Genomic DNA, 21,262 nt, shown 5'->3' on the forward strand with positions numbered 1-21,262 from the left:
ATATTGTGGGCATGTTTTGCACAGTAGCAGCCACTCCGGGACTGGTACTAGCCTCAGTATAGTGGTGGCAGTTATTAAACTTTTGTGATCATCATTGGTTCAGTGGTTCCTGTCCCTATCCCTAGTACAATGCTTGCGACATACAATGTGGCAGTTCATGTATTATTGTAGACCTCATTGTACTGCCCTCCACTTGAGTGCACATCCAATCATAATGGTGATCATTCCTGGCTTGTTGTGAGTATCCTTGACATGGTGGTTCCAAGCCCTAGAATGATGCTGCTGCTGGCATTATGGTTACATACTGACATAGTGTATGCCTTCTTGAAATAATTGTGGCCATGCATGGTGTTTTGATGAAGGTCCATATATAGGATGGTTACGCATGAGTATGGTTGTTCCAATCTGTCCATATATCAACAAAAAGCAAAGAATTGGTATTTCATAACAGGAACACTAGAGTTATTTTCAAGAAAATGGTTAGTCTTTCTTTGGAGGGTTTGAAAGTTTGAAAGTTTTATTAAAAGGGTGTTTATTACATTACATTTCTAAAATGTTTAAAGCTGACATAATTATTTTTGTTTTTGAGGTGGAGTGGCTAACAATGATATGGTGTGTAGGTCCCTTCACAATATATTCGGTTGCAGAGTGCCCTGCCTAATGGATATTACTTAGGCAAGCCACTATAGCCACTTGCGATTGACTGAAATAACAGGGATGATGGCCTGCAAGGTATAGCATGCCACCGTCCCTGTGTTTGCATTTCCAAACTGGAAAGTTTTTAAATTTTTTATTTTTTATGTAGCCTGTATTCTGTAAAAGAACATATGCTCCTTTTTACAACAAAAAGAAAAAGGTTATTGTTTGTGAGAACATTGGGTGGAGCGGGCAGCGGCCCTGTGTACGATTGACTGTTCCCTTCCAGGGCTGCAGACCCAATTTACAAGGGGGGGAAGGGGACACTTTCCCCTGTGCGAATCCGTAACCACTCCAGTGCAGAGGTTATTAACTACTCAATGGGTTGTGACACCAACTGAGGTCACAACCCACTCATATATTCCTCTCCGATTCAAAAACAGCAGGGTAATAATCCCTTCATTCGACCTCTTATACGTGATTTGGAAAGGATTACAAACTCCATTTTATAAGTTGAGAAGAACTTTCTAACTTGTAAAAGGACTTTACAACTGGTACATCTTGATATTTTAGATTCTCATTTCCACAAGTATTATCATTAGGAATTCTCATTATTATGACCGGATACCTTAGATTTACTCCCTGGGTCCTTATTTGTACTCTAAAGTGTCATGACATGCATCTACAGCGTAAGATCTGAAATCTGGATTCTCATAGTTGGAATCTTCAAACTTACATTCAATAATATTTCTAATGGATTCCCTTCCTGCTGCTTCCTTAAGTTAACATCCCCAGACGCTGTCGCTTTCTACTAATGAAAGGGATAATTGAATGGATCAGGCCATGTGAGTGCCAAAGGGCAAGGCCCTAGGCAAATAAAGGAAATTCCAGACAGGAAAGCCCATGCAGGACAAGACTCACTTTCCAAACCCAGAAGGTTATTTAAAAATTAAGAATCCTTACAGAAGGCAAAAAGGGCAAATGGTTGGTCAATTCAAATCAACATTAATATCATAAATCAAGAGGAAAGTCTAAATATGGAAACAGTAAGAGCACTGACTTGACGTTGGCCTCCTAAGAATAGGCAAAAAGCTCAGGCAAATATTCCAAGTACAAAGTTTAAGTGCAGACCGTCATAAGGACTGGCTCGATAGGAGTCTCTGAAAAGTCTGGTACATAACCCAAACACAGCACATTTTATAGTTTCTAGGCAGTAGAGGATCATGGCCCTTTGCATGGTGTTAGATGGCATTCCAGCTGTACTAATTAAGATATATTGACAGAAGCCAATTAACATTTTTGAAATTATTTTATGTTTAACAGGCTGTTCTAGAACCCCTCCAGGAATGAATTAACAAAGAGTCCCTATGCCTTAAATTCAAAAGGAAACCATATGAAACAATTCAACAATAAACTTAATAAAGTGAATAGGCCAACTGCTGTGGCTGTGAGCAGGAACAGCCTTGAACATTTTTAACAGTACATGAACTTCTTAGGTAGGCTATCTTTGAAGTACTTTATTTGATACAACATGAATAAACAGCACCACAGTACAGATCACATTTTTGTCTGAGAGGCACTGTAGAGAGAAATACATATTATACTAAATTTCCTCTCTGTGGGACAGAGGGGAGGGTGGGTACTCGGAGCTAGTTTGGAAGGTCCAAAGCCCATTCTCCTATGTATAGATCAACAACTCAAAAAATAGGGCTTCTGTTCCTGAGAAGAGAGAAAAGAAATGTTCCTAACAGGTGTGTCTGACCTATATCATGAGGACAGTCAATGAGACTGTCTCATGTTGCCCTCACACATCCCCAAGGGGATGTCATGCTTCATCATAGGGCAGTGCTCCTCGTCGGGCCGAAGCGGCATTGCCCTACTGGTCCCCCGAAGGGTCACTTAGGAAGAGATCTTTTTTAGAGATGCCGTACAAAGGAGGTGATTGGTGTGGTGGAGTAGTTAAAGGTGGTTGTGGGTTAAAACTGATAGGGGAGGTCACAAGCTATCCTTTAATAAGTCGACCGCCCTGTCGGAGATAAAAACCTATCACCGGCAAATGCTACCCTAATGGTTTGAAAGGAACCCTGGTAGTCAGTGCGCAATGGCTATACGGGAAAAGTGCCCTATAGTCGTGAGGTGGAGGCCTCACTCTGGTGATTTGTCGCCATGTTTCTGACACGGCGGTCGACTTATTAAATAAATGATAGTTTGTGACCTCCCCTATCAGTTTTAACCCACAGCTACGTTTCACAACTCCACCACACCAATCACCTCACTTGCACGCATCATACAGCATCTTTTAAAAAAATCTCCGCCAAAAGTGAACCTTCCGGGGACCTGTGGGGCAATCCAGCGCCGGCCGGACGAGGAGCACAGCCCTATGAGGAAGCATGACATCCCCTTGGGGTTGTGTGAGGGCAACATGAGACAGACTCATTGACTGTCCTCATGATATAGGTCAGACACACCTGTTAGGAAAAAAATGTTCTCTCTCTTCTCAGGAACAGAAGCCCCACTTTTTGATTCGAGAAAAAAACATGCACATAGAAAACTTTCCATTGTACTTTTAAAAAGCTATGCTTCTTTAGCTGTCAGCTGTCTATTGGCCTATACCCTCATGTGAGAGGTACGCCTCTTTATTGTGTCTACTTCACATGTTGATGACCTATCAAACCGTTAATCTACTTGGTCTATACCAATATTGATATTGACATTGATTTCTTTAAATTTCTTTAATGTTCTCCTAGTGTTGGAACTATTCCATTGCCATCATGAACTACTGTATTTACAACAAGGGGTGGTGATGGACAGAGTCTCTGAATTAAGCAGAATACTCTCACCCAGTCAAGAGATCAGGGCTAGATCCAACACTACTGAACATTGTAAATATGATACAATCGCACGGGCCTTTACCCTCATGAGAGAGGTACGCCCGAATAAGATGCACGGAGCGTACACCAATGCTTTTCATTGACGTATGACTTATTATATTCATGACATACTTGGGTATCAAACTGACCTAGATAACACGCCACTCATAATTTGTTGTAGACTTTGGTGTTGCTTTATTGTTTCTTTTTAATTAACTCCCATTGTTTCAATGATGCTATCACACCACTCTAGGCTAATTCACTCCTGTAAACCATTGGCTATGAGACGATATTTTCACGCTAGTCTTTCCTCATTGTCCTTTATTGCTGTTCAGTGTGTTTCCATGGTTACCCCGAAACAATTGCTTCAACCTCACCGTATACCGCGTAAAATAGTACGCGTGTGACCTAGAGACACACATTTATATAATATATTTAATCGTCCCCGGGTCCATCATATTGATTACCCCCGTCAATTTTGACTTCCACTTTGACGCGGGTCTGTTTTTAATGTCTACTTCCACTGAGTCAATCACGTGTTCCTGCTTCCATGGTTACTTACCTAACCAGGAAGTGTGCCTCGCTACGTCAGACGCGAGTGCAAGTGGATGCCCGATCAAGTCGGCAATCGGTAAGCTCCGTCCCATGTTCCTTTTATCAATCATTGGTATCGCTGTGGCCACATTGTTTGCTCCTGACTGCAATGCTTCAAAGTAATTGGCATTTTATGATGTTGATTCCTAGGTCAACATACATTTCTGAAGTTGGAACCATACATCTCTGAACCAACGCCGATCCTTTTGGACGACGCTGGTAAGCCTGCCCTCCTTCCATTAGTTATAAATGTTCAATGGTTCTAACCATTTGCTTCATAGATCGACTTCATATCCTAAAGTCTGACCATTATCGTTTTTCAGATATCGACAGGTACGCCGCCCAAGGGCTGGCCTCTTCCTCCGCCGCTCTTTTCACCCTCACCACAGTAAGTGTAGGGATGTATACGATTAATTCGCAATTGTCTAGATCATTTTGGTCTAGCTTGATTTGACCTCTTTCGCGATCATACTGCTAAACAACAATTGAATTTTCTTTTACCCAATAGCTATGACAATATCCTAGATGACGCAAGCTGTGAAAAGATAGAGCGATAATCATAACGGTATGCTCTTTGTTGTGTGCTACATTACTTTTACTTAATTTGTCACTCGCAATGGACACCCTTTTTTGTAATTGATTAAATAATCCCTCTATATATACATTCATCAGGTTGCCTGCCCAGTTCCTTGTCCTGATGAAGACCCCGCTGCAAGGGCTCGACTAACCCTGCGACAATTTGAGGGTCGAAACGTCGACGACTTTTCCCTTTACGTCAACTCCATACATACATTTGACATTGGGTGCATCATTGGAGGATGACATGTATATATTGTTATAGTGAACTACCAGTCCTTTGTTTCTTCTTTGTATTATAATTGAAACATTAATGCATTTTTTGATACTGTCTTGATTTTATTGTCACAACCCTGTACCACACTATCCTCACACAACCACTTCCCTCTCCCCTTTTGGGCACTGTTCAACCTACTATACGCTCTAATGAAGTGTTAGTATATTTGTTATACTTTTCCACATTGTGAATTAAAACAATGCCGGCTTCATTCATTGTTATTTGATGAACTCTTTTCTAAGTAAATTAGTATAATTATTGTTTGAACACTGAGACCCCTTCCTCTCAGTACAGTGTAACAAGACCAGCAGGCCCAGTAAATTAGTTTTGCAGCCTACTTATGCTAAAAAAAATGTTTTTTCAATTTTTGTATTTTGTTTTTTATTGTATACAAAAACACCCAATGAGTATTGCAAACATTAGCAACAAGTACATGGAGGCCATTTACTTGGAACCCAGCAATGCAAACAGTAATAATTTTGTTACTGAAAGACAGCACAGTTGTAACAAGGTATTGCATAATACACCAAATCAACAGCATGTTGGCCTCCAGAGTTTTCAGTACCTGTAAATTAAAGGCCCCCACCTTCTTGAATTCGGCCCGGTACTTATGCTAACTTAAACAGACAAAGATGAACATTATTCTGTATTAATCTGCGCTCTCAACGCCTTCTGTATCCAGTCTTTTTTGTTAGCAGTGCCGCCCTATTGCCTTCAAGTGGGTAAAGATATCTTCATTGCAGACATATGCGGCTCTATGGTTTATGCTGCCCTGGTCAATTAATACATGAACAGCAACAATGAAATAGTTTGATGTTTTTACATACTCAACACAAGCGGATCTGAAGCAATCAAGTTCTCACCACCTTTCTTGTAGAAAGGCAATCTTGCGGATTTAACGTTGGTTCCTGGATCCGACGTCACTGTGAGTCACTGTCTCAGTAGCTTGGGCCGCACTTGACAACATTGCTACGTGTAACACATGTGCTCTGATGCAATCGAAAGCACTGAGGAAATGAGAGGCAATGTTTCTGTTGGCAGCTCCCAAACTAAACTCCAGACGGCATATTACCAACAAGTAGTGATAATTATCGCTTAATAGGCTTAGCGACGATTTTTGTATCGCTGCCTATCGCTGGATATGTTAGCGGAGAACACATGCTATTAGCAACAATTTTCTTCATTGTGCTAAAATATCCAGCGATAGCGGCGAAATGCGTGAATATCGCTGAGAATACAGCGATATTCACGCATTAGCGACGAAATGCTCTTAGCCATGTTATCCACCTCCCATTGGATAACATGGCTAAGAACTGGTCTGAGCAGGCGTTCGTTTTTGGCGATAGCGGGAATATTTCCATCGCTACGCCTGCCTTGCTAATAGGCGATAGCGACATTAGCGAATGCTTTCAGTCGCTAACAGGTTGGGTACGCCCACTTTGCATGTTATTAGCGATAAATATCGCTGACATGCAAAGCGGGCCCCAAACCGCTCGCTATCGCCTAAAAGCTGTCGCTAACATCAGTTAGCAACAGCTTGCTAATAGAGCAATAGAATTTTTGCCGCCTAGCGGCCGAAAACGGCCGCTAAACCGGTGATAATTGCCTATCGCCACCCTTGGTAATATGCCCCCAGATTTCCTGCGAAGGCGAAGTTCAAAGAGAGAACACCCCTAAATCATCGAAAGCACAGGGGGTCTTGCTCTTCCTTTCATGTGGAGCATAAGAATAGAAGAGTGACTGCCAAGAATCACTTGGAGTCGTCTTAGTCTGAATAGTTTCCTAAATGATCGGCCATGAGTTTTTTCACACCTGGGGCATCACCTCTTCGGGTTTTTAAGACACTGTGTTGCTTACGTTTGCGAAGTAAGAGCCCTCTGTAGTCCTCTTCGGAGCTATTATGGTAGAGGGATGGCATTTGATTTGATCGACCTCGAAATGAAGTAGTCAGCTTTGACCAAAATATTTAGATGAAGTCTCTTGAGTCAGCTTCAGTGGTTTCAAAGTCTTCACTAGAAGGGGAGCCAGGACTGGCTCTGTGTGCAACCTCAAGCCAACCATTGGATAAGCCTGCTCTGTGTGTCAGACTCCAGTGACTGATGATGTATTGAGAAGGTCTACGGTATAGTGTGAGGTTTTTTGTAAAGGAATTTCTTCAGATGCCTAAGGTCACTTCTAGACAGATTTTCCTGCCTTTTGGTGATCTTTTAGGTTCGGAGTTAGATGCTTCAGGAATTGAGCATCCATTCCCTGATTGATGGTCACGATGAGGCTATGAGTGAGGCTGTCAATTTGTTATCTCCTGCTTATTCTGATAGAGGACATTTTAGAGAGTAGTAAGGGTGGACTGGGTACTTAAAACAGCCCTGGCGAACATTTTCATCCAAACTGTATATTGCTTCGGGTGAGGATAATTAGCCAAGAATAGGCTATCTAGGGGTTGTAAATGTTCTCTCCCTTGAAGCACATTTTAACTTAATTGAGCCCCAAAGAGTGTATTTTACTAGCTTTCAGATATTCAAGATAAAAATGTCATAAAATATACCTAGAACTCTAGAATTTATGAAATCATCACTTACGTCTGAGTCTGCTACAGATCTCAGGACCATTATACCGCAAAGCAGTTTTTAGTGATGAGAAATGGGTTGTCTTTAATTTGTCCCAACTGGGTGACTGCTTGTCCTATAGCATGTGCCTGTCCTAAGAAAGTATTGAGCATTAGTAGTCCTCACATAAAGGCCCCACACTGTAATGAATATGAATTATTAGAAACATGAATGAGCATTGGCCCAGGCATTGTTTAGCCTTAATTCCCTGACAGCACACACATGAATGAGCCAGACATTCATGTCCCCAAAGTTTAAAATACATAAATGATCCGGCAGTGAATACACAGAAACATCAGTTGTGTTAGTCTATTCCCAGGTGGGATCATGTGAGGATGTCAGTGCTGGTTGGGACTTCCCCTAAGCACTGTCTGTGCCACCTCCCTCATATTTAGGTCTTGCCTAGGCAGCGCATCTTCGAGACATGCTGTATCTGCTCTGTGGGCTTACAGCTCACCCATCGCTTTTGGTTGTTAGCTTTGAGTGTCCATTGGAAATCCTTGCTTTTAAGTGGTTATTTGTTCTTATTTGTCTCTCCTTTCCGTTTGTTTCTACCGTCCATGGGCTATCGCTGTATTACTTGTAGCCTTTCTCCTTTCTGCATTTGTGTTTGTTTGTGCACACTATGTTTTTGGGGGGTTTCTGTTCGTGTTTAATGAAGGTTCCCTTTTCATTCTCTGCCGTGTTTGCGAAGCTTTAATTCATTCGTTTTGTGTTGGGTTTTTTTCGGCAATACAGTAATTCTTTTTTTCACATCCAGATCAAAACACGTTCATACTACTGGTGGTTTTGTTTTTATTTGTAATTGTAATTAACTTTGTTTTGGGTTGATTAAATCAGCTGTTGGGTTGATTGAATCAGTTGTTCTCTGCCATGTCAGTGAATCTTTAAATCTGTTTTTTTTTTTGCTGTTGCCTCCGAGTGTCCTTAACATGTAAATAATTTAAATTAAAATTATTTCCAAATTCTAACTTTAAGATTACAAATATTTCATCACAATTTCAGAATAAAGATGCAAGTACATAAAAATGTTAAAAAAGAGCCATTTCATCTACTCAGTCTAGATACTTGTATTATTGTTATACAGACTCGGTAATCCACGAACTATCCCTTTCCTCTTCCTCATGCAAGCCTGTAGGAAAGACGCAACTGAATAACAAACCTAAGGGTCAGGGAGTGTTTTTAAAAAGTATAGTGCTACCCGACACTGTTTAAAATTCATTTTCTTTAAAATTGGTTTAATATGGCATTCCTTGCCTCCTCATATAGTCTACAGAATAAAAGTATGTGCAGATCTGTTTGTGCTGATAGGTTATCACATGGGCACACACTTAGATCGGCATGATTATATATTTTTTCAGGGTACCCTAACATGAGGGGCATCAGGTTAGTGCGAAACCTCAATAATATAAATTTATGTTGCATCTTATTTACATTTGCTAGATAAGAAAAACCTCCTTCAGTTATTGGCAGGTTGAGGCCATATGCCCTGACTGCTTGTTTCTCTATAGAGTGTTCCTTGCGCTTGTACTCAGCCATCAGTATAAACATGTCGCTAACCTTCTGTTTTGACACCTTTCTACAGGCTAGGGTTCTTTGAAGAGTTTTTGGAGACCAATCTCCCTTAAGGCTGACTCCACATAGGTAAGCCACCTAGACCTCCTCCACTTGCCCATTTCTAAGCAGCTCCTTAATATTCAGGGAAACTGTATCTCTCCTCCAGATTGAGTGCCAGAGGAGAAGTGGGGCTAGCTGTGTGTACTCTGAAATGTAAGGCAGATTCAATTCAGAGTGTAAAATACTATTTGTAAAAGAAGGAGGTAATCCCACCACAGATTTGAAATATATATTCTCAACTGTTTGTAGTGGTGTCGATGCAACCACACCCCACACCCCAGCTCCATAAGTTGCTGCTGCTTTTACTTTGGCCTGGTAAATATATCAGTAATAAGGGACTCATAGTAGACAACATTTTGCATCTCATAATATAAGTAGAGACATGATAATCAAACACGAAAATGTGTGAAGCTTACACTGGTGAAGAGCAGCAACCTGTAGAGTGAAGTCAATAACCATGTGTTTCCAATAATAATTAATATATTATGCAGTATGATCAGGTATCAGTCAGGTCTGTATAAGGCAAGTAAGCAAATAGAAATGTACCCATAAGCATTGAGTAAAATCCATACACGTGAGCTGTTCACTGTGTAACAGGTAAACCCACCTTACAGTGCATGCAATAGTCAAGAGACACCTGCAAATTAGTGTTCATAGTACCGCCAAATTTCCACAATCGAAGTTTTCAAATACTACACATAGTAGCTTTAGAAATTGAAAAGTAAAAAGCAAGTCATTTGCGTGAAAAATACAAAAAGTAATGTTAATACTCGCTATATGTCCTGCAGTAAAAGTGCAGACTTGCATATGAACAAGCGATCACATGACAACAGTCAGCAAAATGGAGGAATGCAGCGATCTCCCTTTATAAATAACCATCAATCAAAGTCAGGTGAGTACAGCTTCAATTGCATTCTGGGACTGGAAGTCCATGGGTAACTTGTGGAACAGTATTAATTTCGGCCGACCCGAAGGTGGCTCTGCTACTGGAGTTGTTTTCAGCAGAGCGGAACAAACAGGCGGAAGGTGTATTTGGGAAATGCTCGCTCTGGCACACCCGTGATAAACATTTTTATTTACACAGAACTGCCTGCAGCCCACTTGCATTTCATTGTATGGACTTCCAGCCCCAGCATGCAATTGAAGCTGTACTCACCTGACTTTCATTGATGGTTATTTATACAGGGAGATCGCTGGTAACCATTTTGTTGGCAGTTTGTGTGTGGCAGTGGAAACCTATGATTAAGGGTGAAATACTCGAAACGCGTCAGGTTACTGCAGACGCTGGATGTGCCTGACATTTCCTTATCCAGATGAAACGCCGATTAGTCAGTGCGCCCTGCCTTGTGGGTAATTTGTGGAACAGTATTAATTTCGGCCAACCCGGCCGAGGGGCACACCACCGTGAAGCAGGGGGCTCTGCTGCTGGAATGGTTTTCAGCAGAGCGGAACAAACAGGCGGAAGGTGTATTTGGGAAATACTCACTCTGGCACACCTGTGATGAACATTTTTATTTACACAGAACTGCCTGCAGCCCACTTGGGTTTAATTGTATGGACTTCCAGTCCCAGCATGCAATTGAAGCTGAGATCGCTGGTAACCATTTTGTTGGCAGTTTGTGTGTGGCAGTGGCAACCTATGATTAAGGGTGAAATACTCCAAGCGCGTCAGGTTACTGCAGACGCTGGATGTGCCTGACATTTCCTTATCCAGATGACACGCCGATTAGTAAGTGCGCCCTGCCTTGTGGGCAACTTGTGGAACAGTATATATATATTCTTCAGTGATGGAGAGTTTGGTGAAATATATATATATATATATATATATATATATATATATATATATATATATATATATATATATATATATATATATATATATATATATATATATATATTCAGATTTGAGATGCCGGACGACGAAACCGCCTGCATAACAACATTCGGATCCCTCAGTGATGACCTGGAAGCAGCTGCTGGCAATGGAAGTGAACCGCCTGTCTGCATGACTTAATGTCCACTGTCCCAGAGAGCGCTGCCGCCAGGCTGCTGACCCGGTGTGAGCCATCGCACTTGCGAGTGTGCAGCAGAAATATCATCAGATCTCTCCCAGCACAAAACCACCACAGACTGCCATCTAGAATGGAGTCACTGTCAAAAACACACTCACTCATTACCCTGCGCGCGCCCCCTACACCCAGTACCTACTTTTATGCAGGCAAGACTACACAAATAATCACAAACTGCATCATATGCGGACAGATTCAGTGCGCGTCTTGTAGCAAAGGCACTTTAATTACATGTATTATGACCCCCCCACCCCACGTCCCCTAAAAATAACTCATACGTAGCAGCACGCTGCAAGTAGGGCCGCTTCCAGTTAGACGTCACATCCTGCCTCCGGAGGAATGCACCTAAGCAGCTGGAGCACGAGGCTTTCAATGGCTTAGCTTGTTCCTCCTGGTGATATGGTTATAGTTTGAGGGGACGGGGTCAAAAAGTGTTTACTATGCAGACGCTGACCCCTTGTCTGGAAATCCACGGAGCCCCCTTTTACGGTGGACTTCATGGTCAATTCTGTGTCACCTACAAATGCAGTTTATACATCCAGGTGCAGGCTTAAGTACAGAATTTTAAAGACGTGCATATAGATATGGAATTAAAAAATACTCAGAAGTCACTGATGTAAAGAGGAATCCGCACTACCAAAGCGCTTGGCTGCCACAAGAGTTTAGTAGCGCTATAGAAATGAACAATATTTCTAACGAATGGGTACAGTTGTAACATTTTCCATGAAGTTCGCTACATATATCTCCGGGGAACCCCTGCACTATTCTTCATTGAACGTTAGCTGGCTTTAGTTAACAAACTCGTGCGGCAGCAGGTTGAGGCATGCGCGCGCCTCGCATGGCAGCAGGGGGTAGGAGGGGAGCCTGAGCGATTCACTTGCAGGAGCAATAATTGCTGCCATATGGCGGCGCGCGCTCCCGCAAGTAGATCGCCTCATGTGTACGCGTTGCCATTGATGGCAATGGAACACATGCACGTTTTTGGCTGAAAAGCCAAAGTGATCGCAAAAGATCTTTTTGCCTAGGCAGCGCATGCACGCTGCGTAGTCGAGACCTAAAAAGGGGTGGGGGGGAGAAAGAGTAAAGCCAGTGTCTAAGTTTTTGTAAAGTACGACTCATTGGAGAAGAGTATGTATGAGTGAACGAATCAAAATGTATTCGTCAAGTCACCTAAAGTATATATTTGGTGTATGATGGACTATAAAAGATGTCAGGAGAGACCATTTCCTCCTAAGTTAAGCAACTTGATGTGTGCAGGTTATAAACATCCAAACAATTTGACGAGCATGACATGCTACTTCATTGTATCATAATGTAGTATAGTGGGCCATGTTGCTATTCAGAGGTCATAATATAATGGCAACACATCAATGTCAATTGGTACATTACAGTAAGTGGTATTGTAGCAATATCATAAGACACCTGAATGCATATTCAATCCCCTTTCCACAGCATGTCATTTCAATATCCATTTCGTTTCAGACTTTCTTAAAGCAATAGTTCTGTTTTTCTCAGAAGACCACATTTTATATCAGTCTGTTGGGGCTGACCGCAGGGAAATTAGCTCGTACAGCTTTTCTTCTGCAGATTTGAGGGAAGCAGTATAGATGGGTCCAACAATGCCACAATATTGTTTTCTATCACTAAAGTTGAAAAGTGTCTCTCCCTACTTTACAAGGATTTCATCAATATGTGGGTGTGGGCCAGTAACATATTACAGTTCAACCTCTGTTTCAACTTAACACATAGGCAGATCTACTTACCACACAGATCTCGGTTTCTCACTAGTTCGAAATGTATTCAGAGGTAATATGTAATGGATTTTGCAGAATAGGGATTACCTCATGTAGATTGTTTTGCCGGTCAAGAGTACATCAAATTTCTTGTTCAATGTTATATAGAGTGTCCTGGAGGGTGCCTTCCTCTGGGCAGTACTTTTCAGAATCTGTTTGTCTTTGTTTTAAGCTTTCAGTTTCCACATTTACCGCTGATTCGGAGGGTAGTACAAAAAATGTGTCAGCTCAAGGCTAATGTGACTATAAAAGCTAGGAATTGGGAGGGGCTTCTGTGGTATACATATTTGCTGGAACTAAGTAGCACGAAGCTGTGACCCCTGCTTATGAGGGAGGTTCTATTGTTGCCACAAAAAGAACATTTTCGGCATCCATAAATTTGGTCACTGAATTAGCATCCTTGGCGATTACAGAGTAAGCTCTCTAATTTCTCTCTGACAATGTGCTGGATGGGTTGTTGGTTAAGGACCACCTCAACTTGCTTCAGGAGGTAGTCAGGACTCTCTTGACCAAGGGACACCTTTCCACGAATACCACTCCAGTCCAGCGTGCTCAAGAAGATCAGGATCGACTGGCCCTCTAGCCATTCTTGTGCCTCCAGGCTGGGCACAGGAAATCTGGTATCCCAAGCTTCTCCAACTGAGCATCGATCCTGTGATCGGGAGGATTTTATTTGCAGAAGCAGGGAAGGGTGCTCCACCGGAACCTATCATCTCTATGCCTTCTTGCATGGACATTGAGCGGAGCAAGTTGGCAGCACTCATCCGTTCTCCTGAAGTCTGATTTTGGTAGCCAAGCGTCCTTCTACCAAGACTGTGTACACCTGCCGGTGGCAGAAATTTCTATTGATCCTCTTTCTTCTTACCTCTCTCAAGTCCTTCTCTTTATTTTGACCTTTGCCCTGCAGGACTCTGCTTTGGGCGCTCTTAAGGGCTAGTCTGCCTTGTTTGCCTTGTGGAGCCTGCCAGACCAACCATCTTTATTTAAATTTCATATTATTAACAGATTTCTTAAGGGGCTTGTACATATGTTCCCACCTGCCCATTCATCATGCCTCAGTGAGACCTTAATTTGATTCTCATCTTCCTCTTGTGCGCTTCATTTGAACCTGTGCACAACTGCCCCCTCCAGCTGTTTTCCATCAAAATAGCATTTTTAGTGGCAAAACCTCTGCCAGGAGGGTGAGCGAATTGCAGGCTCTATAATCCAAGCCTCATTACCTGACCATCTTTACTGATAAGTTGGTGCTACACACTCAGGCCTCTTTCTCACTGAAAGTGGTAACACCATATCATGTAGGGCAATCAATCACCTTGCCCACTTTCTATGCCCCTCTATAGAGAAGGAGAGACTTCACCGCCTGGAACCAAAAAGAGCAGTGTCATTCTACCTTAACCGCACTAAAGAGTTCCGGTGGGTTACCAACTCTTTGTGAGGGTACATTGGCTCACAGAATGGTTGTGTCATGCAGAAGAGGACTGTCTTGTGATGGCTCGCCCTCAGCATCAAAATGTGCTGCACTCTGGCCAAGAAACAGCCTAATAAAGGCTTAAGAGCTCATTCCACCAGAGCTAAGGCTTCAACCACAGCATTGCAATGTGGTGTTCCAGTCCTTCACTTTTGTCAAGGAGTAACATGTGCATGACTACACATGTTCACTAAGCAGTACTGCCTGGACAGTCCAGTCCCCAGGGATGGCCTTTTTGGCCACTCTGTCCTGCAGGACTTCCTGGTCTAAACTTGTCTGCAGTCCCTCCTCCTGGGATGATATTGCTGGGGTATCTATTCTAAGGTAAGAAATCTCCTACTAGATGTCTCTATGTTATGGACAAATTGCTTACCTTCGGTAACCACTTATCTAGCAGCGACATAGGGGCAATATGTGCAATAAAATGTCGGAGCGTAGAGCTGTGCCAAATTTGGCAGCACCGCACTCTTAGATTTTCAAAATGCAGGACTACACCGTATTTACTACAATACGGAAGCACCCCAATGTTTTCCCTACCTAGTTCTGGTGCTAAAATTAGTGCAAGGGTGCCTCCGTTGCAGGGAATGATTGTTTGTGTGCAGGAAGAAGAATCCTCATCTGCACAACTGTAATTATTATTCACTATCCTGGAGAGATCACTCACACCCTAGTAATCTTTCGTACATAGGAACACCTAATTCACATAGATCGGCCTCGGCACTGAGGCAACATTCCCCGAAATACGGGAGCAGGGTAAAGAGGGTAAGGCCGTCAGAGGCCAAAGTATACTTAGCCCTAGTAGCGGCCAACAAAGACAGTACCAGGTAGTACTACACTGCTAGCGGACCTCAAGATCATCTCACTAAATGTCAAAGGGCTCAACCACCCAGTTAAGCTAGACAGACAGACCAAGTCTAAAATACGCACCCCAACTTCCCACAAAACGCTAATGAACCTTTGCAACAAAATGGACCTAGCAGACCCATGGCGTTTGCAACACCCTGATACCAGAGAATACACCTTCTACTCGCACCCACACAACTCCTACAGTAGAATAGACTACAATCTCATCTCGAATACTCACATACACCTAACCAAACACACAGACATAGCGGCAAGAACACTATCAGACCATGCATGCATCAGCCTACACCTGGTGGGGAGACACAACGAACAACTAACCCGCAGATGGCGACTCAATCCCACAACCTTAGCCAAACAAGATGACAGAGTCAAAATACAGAAAGCCATCGCAGACTACATTACAGACAACGGATCCCAGGACACAAATCCCGGCACCGTGTGTGAGGCACTCAAGGCAACAGTAAGAGGGGTACTAATAGAAATAAAAGCGAGAAGAGATAGAGGGGCGAGAGCCCAACTTGAGCAGCTTGAAAAGGACATCAAAAGTCTAGAAGCGCAACACATTAGAGACACCGCAAATCAGAGTACCTTAACACAACTCACAAAAAAGAAATACGAATTCAATAGAATACTTAGCGAGCGAGCTGGTCTCTGGATAAGGAAATACAAAGAAATCAACCTATGCGAAGCGAACAAAGCAGGGAAATCACTAGCCTCTTACGTCAAACGCAAACAAAGGCAGCACAGCATCACAGCAATCACAGACACCTCAAACAAGACACACACCAGACACAGCGAGATAGTACACACCTTCAAAGAATTCTCTGAGGAACTCTACAACAAAGACGAAGGGCTAGACACTAAAGGAACGAAATCCGAGAAGCTCAAACTACCAAAAATAACACAGACAGAAGCGAAAGCAATAGGCCACGACTTCAAAACCATAGAGATCAAAACGGCCATTAAGTCTCTAAAAGACAACAAGGCCCCAGGGCCAGACGGCTACACAGCACACTTCTACAAATCCTTCCAAGATCAAATTGTACCTACACTAGCGAAGGCTTTCAATCATTGCGGTGATTTAGGAGAGGTAACCGCCACAATGTCACAAGTCAACATCATAGTCATTCCAAAAGAGGGTAAGGACACACAATGGCCAAAAAACTACCGTCCTATATCGCTTATCAACATAGACTGCGAAATATATGCCAAAATATTAGCAACGAGGCTTAGTAGAGTGCTCCCCAAGCTAATAGGGAACACAAAAGTAGGGTACATGAAAGGAAGGATGTCCAGCGACAACACCAGACTCCTGTGCCAAGTAATAGAACACTGCTCAAACTCACACTCACCAGCGGTCACAATCACACTGGACGCTGAAAAAGCCTTTGACAGGGTATCCTGGCACTTCTTAGAAGAGTGCCTACAGGCATACAATCTAGGTGAGATATACGTCAAGAAGGTTATGGCCCTGTACAAAAACCCAAAAGCGCAGATTGCAATCAATGGCACCACATCTGCCCCTTTCGATCTTCAGAGAGGAACAAGACAAGGCTGTCCACTATCCCCACTGCTGTTCCTACTGGCCCTAGAACCACTGATCGATTAATTAAGATTGAGGAAAGAACTAGGAGGCCTCAATGTTGCAGACTTAAGGACCTTCCAAACAGTCTGTATTGCCAGGCAGGGCCTACATTGGGTAATACAAAACCAAACATACACACCCACGTGGCTAGCCCTAGAGAAAGCCATCCTCAACAACGTAGAACCTCTAACTCTCCTAACATCCAATAAACAATCCCTAAAAATGAACCCGGTGTTCAACATAACAAAAAAGGCACTGCTCAAGGTAGATCAGAAACTAGAAGTAAGCCTCAAAAATTCGAAATGGGTAGCACTATGGGCAAACCCCAAGATAAAATACAAAAGCAAAGCCCTAGACATAGATGAATGGAAGGAACTAGGCCTCTCACACCCGGCACACCTAGAGGAGAAAGGCACACCACTCACATTCAACACGATAAAGAGCAGGTTCAACCTCCCAGAAATGGAGCTTTACAACTTCCTAGCCATCACAAAAGCCAACCTCAACAGCCAAACGCCCTCAATTTTCCAACTTATGGAAAATCTGAACAAGACAGGTCACTATGTATCAAACCTGTACAAACTTCTTCGGACCACCTCCTCGAAACTCAATGAAAATAACAAACAGTACTGGGAAGCTCAGATAGGCAGGAACCTAACGGAGCAGGAAGAAGCCAACATGTGGTCATCCCCCACGAAAAACATCATATCTCCAGCACTAGCACAAACAAAATTCTGGCTACTGCACCAGGCTCACTGGACCCCTTTCCAAACTAGCGAAACAAGGCCTAAGAGAAAACAACCTGTGCTGGAACTGTAACACAACAACTGGAGAACTCGAGCACCTGGTCTTCCGGTGCAACAGGGTAAAAAAGTTCTGGGACAAACTGTTCAACTTCACGAACAAGACCCTAAACTGCACCCTAAAGAAAGAGTTCTGCACTCTAACAAAGGCACACATGAATACCGACATCAGTACACAGCAGCGAAAATTGTACTAGCCAACTGGAAAAATACCTCCAAAGCGACATTTAAGGGCTGGCTAAACTGGATAACCTTCTTGAGAGGAGCAGATAGTACAGTTCGAAAATACACCCCATGGAGTAAACCAAACAGAGAGATGTGGTCCGCACTAGACATCGCCCTAGACCCTTTCAAACCACCATAGACAGCACCCAAACGCTCACCTGCACCCAAACAACCTACGGCACCAAAAGCCGATCACCAACCAGCAACAACAACTATATGTTATATGTTTCTATGTTATGTTACTTGTGTAACAACAAGCTCGGAACCAAGACTGTCAAACCCAATGCAAAGTATACATGGTTAGGTCTAACCAAGAGGGTTATATAACGAAAAACCGAACAGACACTAACAATTTGCTCATGACATGTAATTGTATGTGCCAAATAGGCAGAATGACAACAACAGCCAGTCCTTTATGTATGTCTCTATGAGTATGTTTTATGTAAATGAAAATACAATAAAAATATTCTATAAAAACATGTGGAATCAACAATAGGACTCTTAAAATCATCCTTGGAAAACAGAGTCCCCAATCACATATACAGAATGGTCACGTAGAAAGCTTTTGTCATTTTAAATTAAATAACGCCTACTGCCCCTAATTAGACATTGAAGTGCTTTGCGACGAGTAACACGCTACTCCAGAACTCAAGATTAGAGTCCAATGGTTAGTAGATTACTCATGTTTTTTCCTTGTGGATTAGTTGTGTTAAGGTTTTGTGTATTTAGCAGTGTTTTGAGTGGGGATAGTAGGATAGGAATGGATAAGAAAAGGGGAAGCAGTAAGATGTTCTTAGAATTAGTGGACGTGCACATGTCAGTTGAGTGAATTGGCTAAAGAGGAGGGGTACGTTTGAAAAGGATGTTCAGGAGTAGTGGAAATGTATGCCTGTTAGTTGGATGAATTGGTTAAAAAGGAGGGTAGATGTTTGAGAAGGATGTTTGGGAGTTCATATTATTCAGAGAGGTTGGCAATCAGTCCCATACCTCCGGACATAGGAGTTATGGGACCAAGGTTGAAGAAAGTAGAATTTTTTTAATTCAACCAAAACAGGAATTAACATATACATACATATTTAAATATTTAAAAATGAGACTTGGTAAAGGTTTTGTGACTGAAGTAAAGCCCTATAATTGTGTGCGTGTGCAATATATATATATATATATATATATATATATATATATATATATATATATATATATATATATATATATATATATATATTTCTGCGTCTTGGTTTAGCTTTCACCCAAGCCACTTCCATAGCGTGCTCACGGCAGTGGTAGCCACCCCCATAAAATCCAACAAACAACCAATGCGCGACTCCTCCTTAGAAGGCGAAAAATCAACACTGGAGCCGTGGCCTCTATTGCAAAGTGTGTTTATTCCATCAACACTACGTCCAACGCGTTTCGGAGTTGAAATCACTCCTTCATCACGGGCTAGACACTGTGTTACAATGTTTACATTTAAAGTGCTTAGTGCCGGTCACGTGTTATAAACATAAAAGAAATCTTTCATCTGAACACGATCTCTATCAATAAAGTTAGCAAGTTGATAATACAAGCTAAGACTGGGAATGAATAAAGTGAAAATAAAACATGTTATTCACAAATGTAATCCATCTGTCAAAAACGTTTCATAGTCAGTGAAAAAACATGTATACAATGCATGTAATTAGGTGATTGTTCAGATGGTGATTCTAGGCGAGAGTAAGCCTCTATAAATCATAAACTGCTACTAATATAAAGAAATGTATCTTGCTCTCGCAGAGAGACTAGAGTAATCGTGAAGATTGGCTGCATGCCGATCGTGTGGAGATCCTAAGTGGGCGTAACCCGTCAAAGAACAACATTCAAAATATCGTATACGAAGGCTCCCGCAGTGCGTATTGTGTACAGCCCAAGTGGGCACAATAGATCAACCTCGCACTCAATAAAATATTTGCTAGATGTGTTCCGAAACCCAACCCACGTGTTTAACAATTAGGCCCTAGTGGGCAGGTGTACAATCGAGTGTATTACAATGCATACTCAATCTCAAAATTGTTGATATTCAGAAAAGGACCATATTCAACATGTATTTCATCAATACAGTCCCGTTCAAGTAAGCGTGAAATTATTTTTCATGGGTCATCATATAAACAGCCACCCCTGTACTTCTTTTTTACATTTTTTTATTTTTTATTTAGCAACTCCAATATAGGTACAAAAGATAAAAGAATGTTTCAATGTTATATTTAAATCCATTAAGAGATACATATAGATATAAATACAAACTTTTAAATACTTTTGCCTTGGAGATTATGCCCACTCCACCCGAAGGAAAAAAAAAAAAGGTATACATAAATAGTAATTTCATATCGTCTACACCCCAAAAAAAAAGAAGTAATCATTACATATTCCTAAAACCTATCTTTCCAGGAGATAATAGGCGACCAAATTTGAATACCACGTTGTCTAGCCTTTCTACCCTTTGCTGAATAGATTGCCATTTCCTGATTAAAAATCCCCAAAATGCGTGTTAACCAAATTTGACAATTAGGAGGATCGGCATCTTTCCAACTAGCAGCTAGGATTATTCTATATACGGCTGTGCCTAGAAACAAACAGGTTTCTTCTTCTTTACTATGCCCTAGGGTATTGTCATACCCCAGTAGATAAAGGGTAGAAGACATAGCAACTTTATGCCCAAATATTTCCTCCCAAAATTCAGATAACCTTTGTTTAAAGGGAGTTAGTTTAGTGCATTCAACAAACATATGAAGCAGATGGGCAGGGCCTGCACAGCACCTGGGACATTTATCATCTGTTCTTTTACCCCATGTATATAATTTTGCCGGTGTATAATATAAATTATATATGGTCTTATATAATTGGGCCTTAAGGGTAGATGTTAATAATAGCTTAGAAGTGAGAAGTAACACGTTATCGATATCAACATTCGGATTGTTCAATTTGTTTGCCCAAAATGTCTCCGTTTTCTCCAGGTCGTCCTGCTGTTGGTCCATTATTAGCCCATAAAGTATACCTATCCTAGTGGTTCGTTTGCCTAGAGCTTCATATATGGGGATATTAGACAATGAAATATTTGAAAGTTTTGAGCTAAGAATGGTGTTTACCTGGATAAACTTAAAAAGATCGGAGGGTGGAATATTAAAATTGTTTTGAAGGTTAGAGAACCTGACATCAGGATCAGCATCAAAAAAGTCACCCACTGAGATTACTCCAAAGGTTTCCCACCTCTTAGCAATATCATCATTCACTTGCCTAGATAGT

General features: G+C 41.9%; 1 protein-coding gene across 1 annotated transcript in view; it reads left to right on the forward strand.

Moving 5' to 3' along the window:
* The window catches only part of LDHD (lactate dehydrogenase D), a 480,635-nt gene that overhangs the window by 307,285 nt on the left and 152,088 nt on the right, over positions 1-21,262 (forward strand). The gene's annotated exons all lie outside the window — the stretch shown is intronic.

The sequence above is a fragment of the Lissotriton helveticus genome, chromosome 12 (genome assembly GCF_964261635.1).
Source record: "Lissotriton helveticus chromosome 12, aLisHel1.1, whole genome shotgun sequence".
Classification (NCBI taxonomy): Eukaryota; Metazoa; Chordata; class Amphibia; order Caudata; family Salamandridae; genus Lissotriton; species Lissotriton helveticus.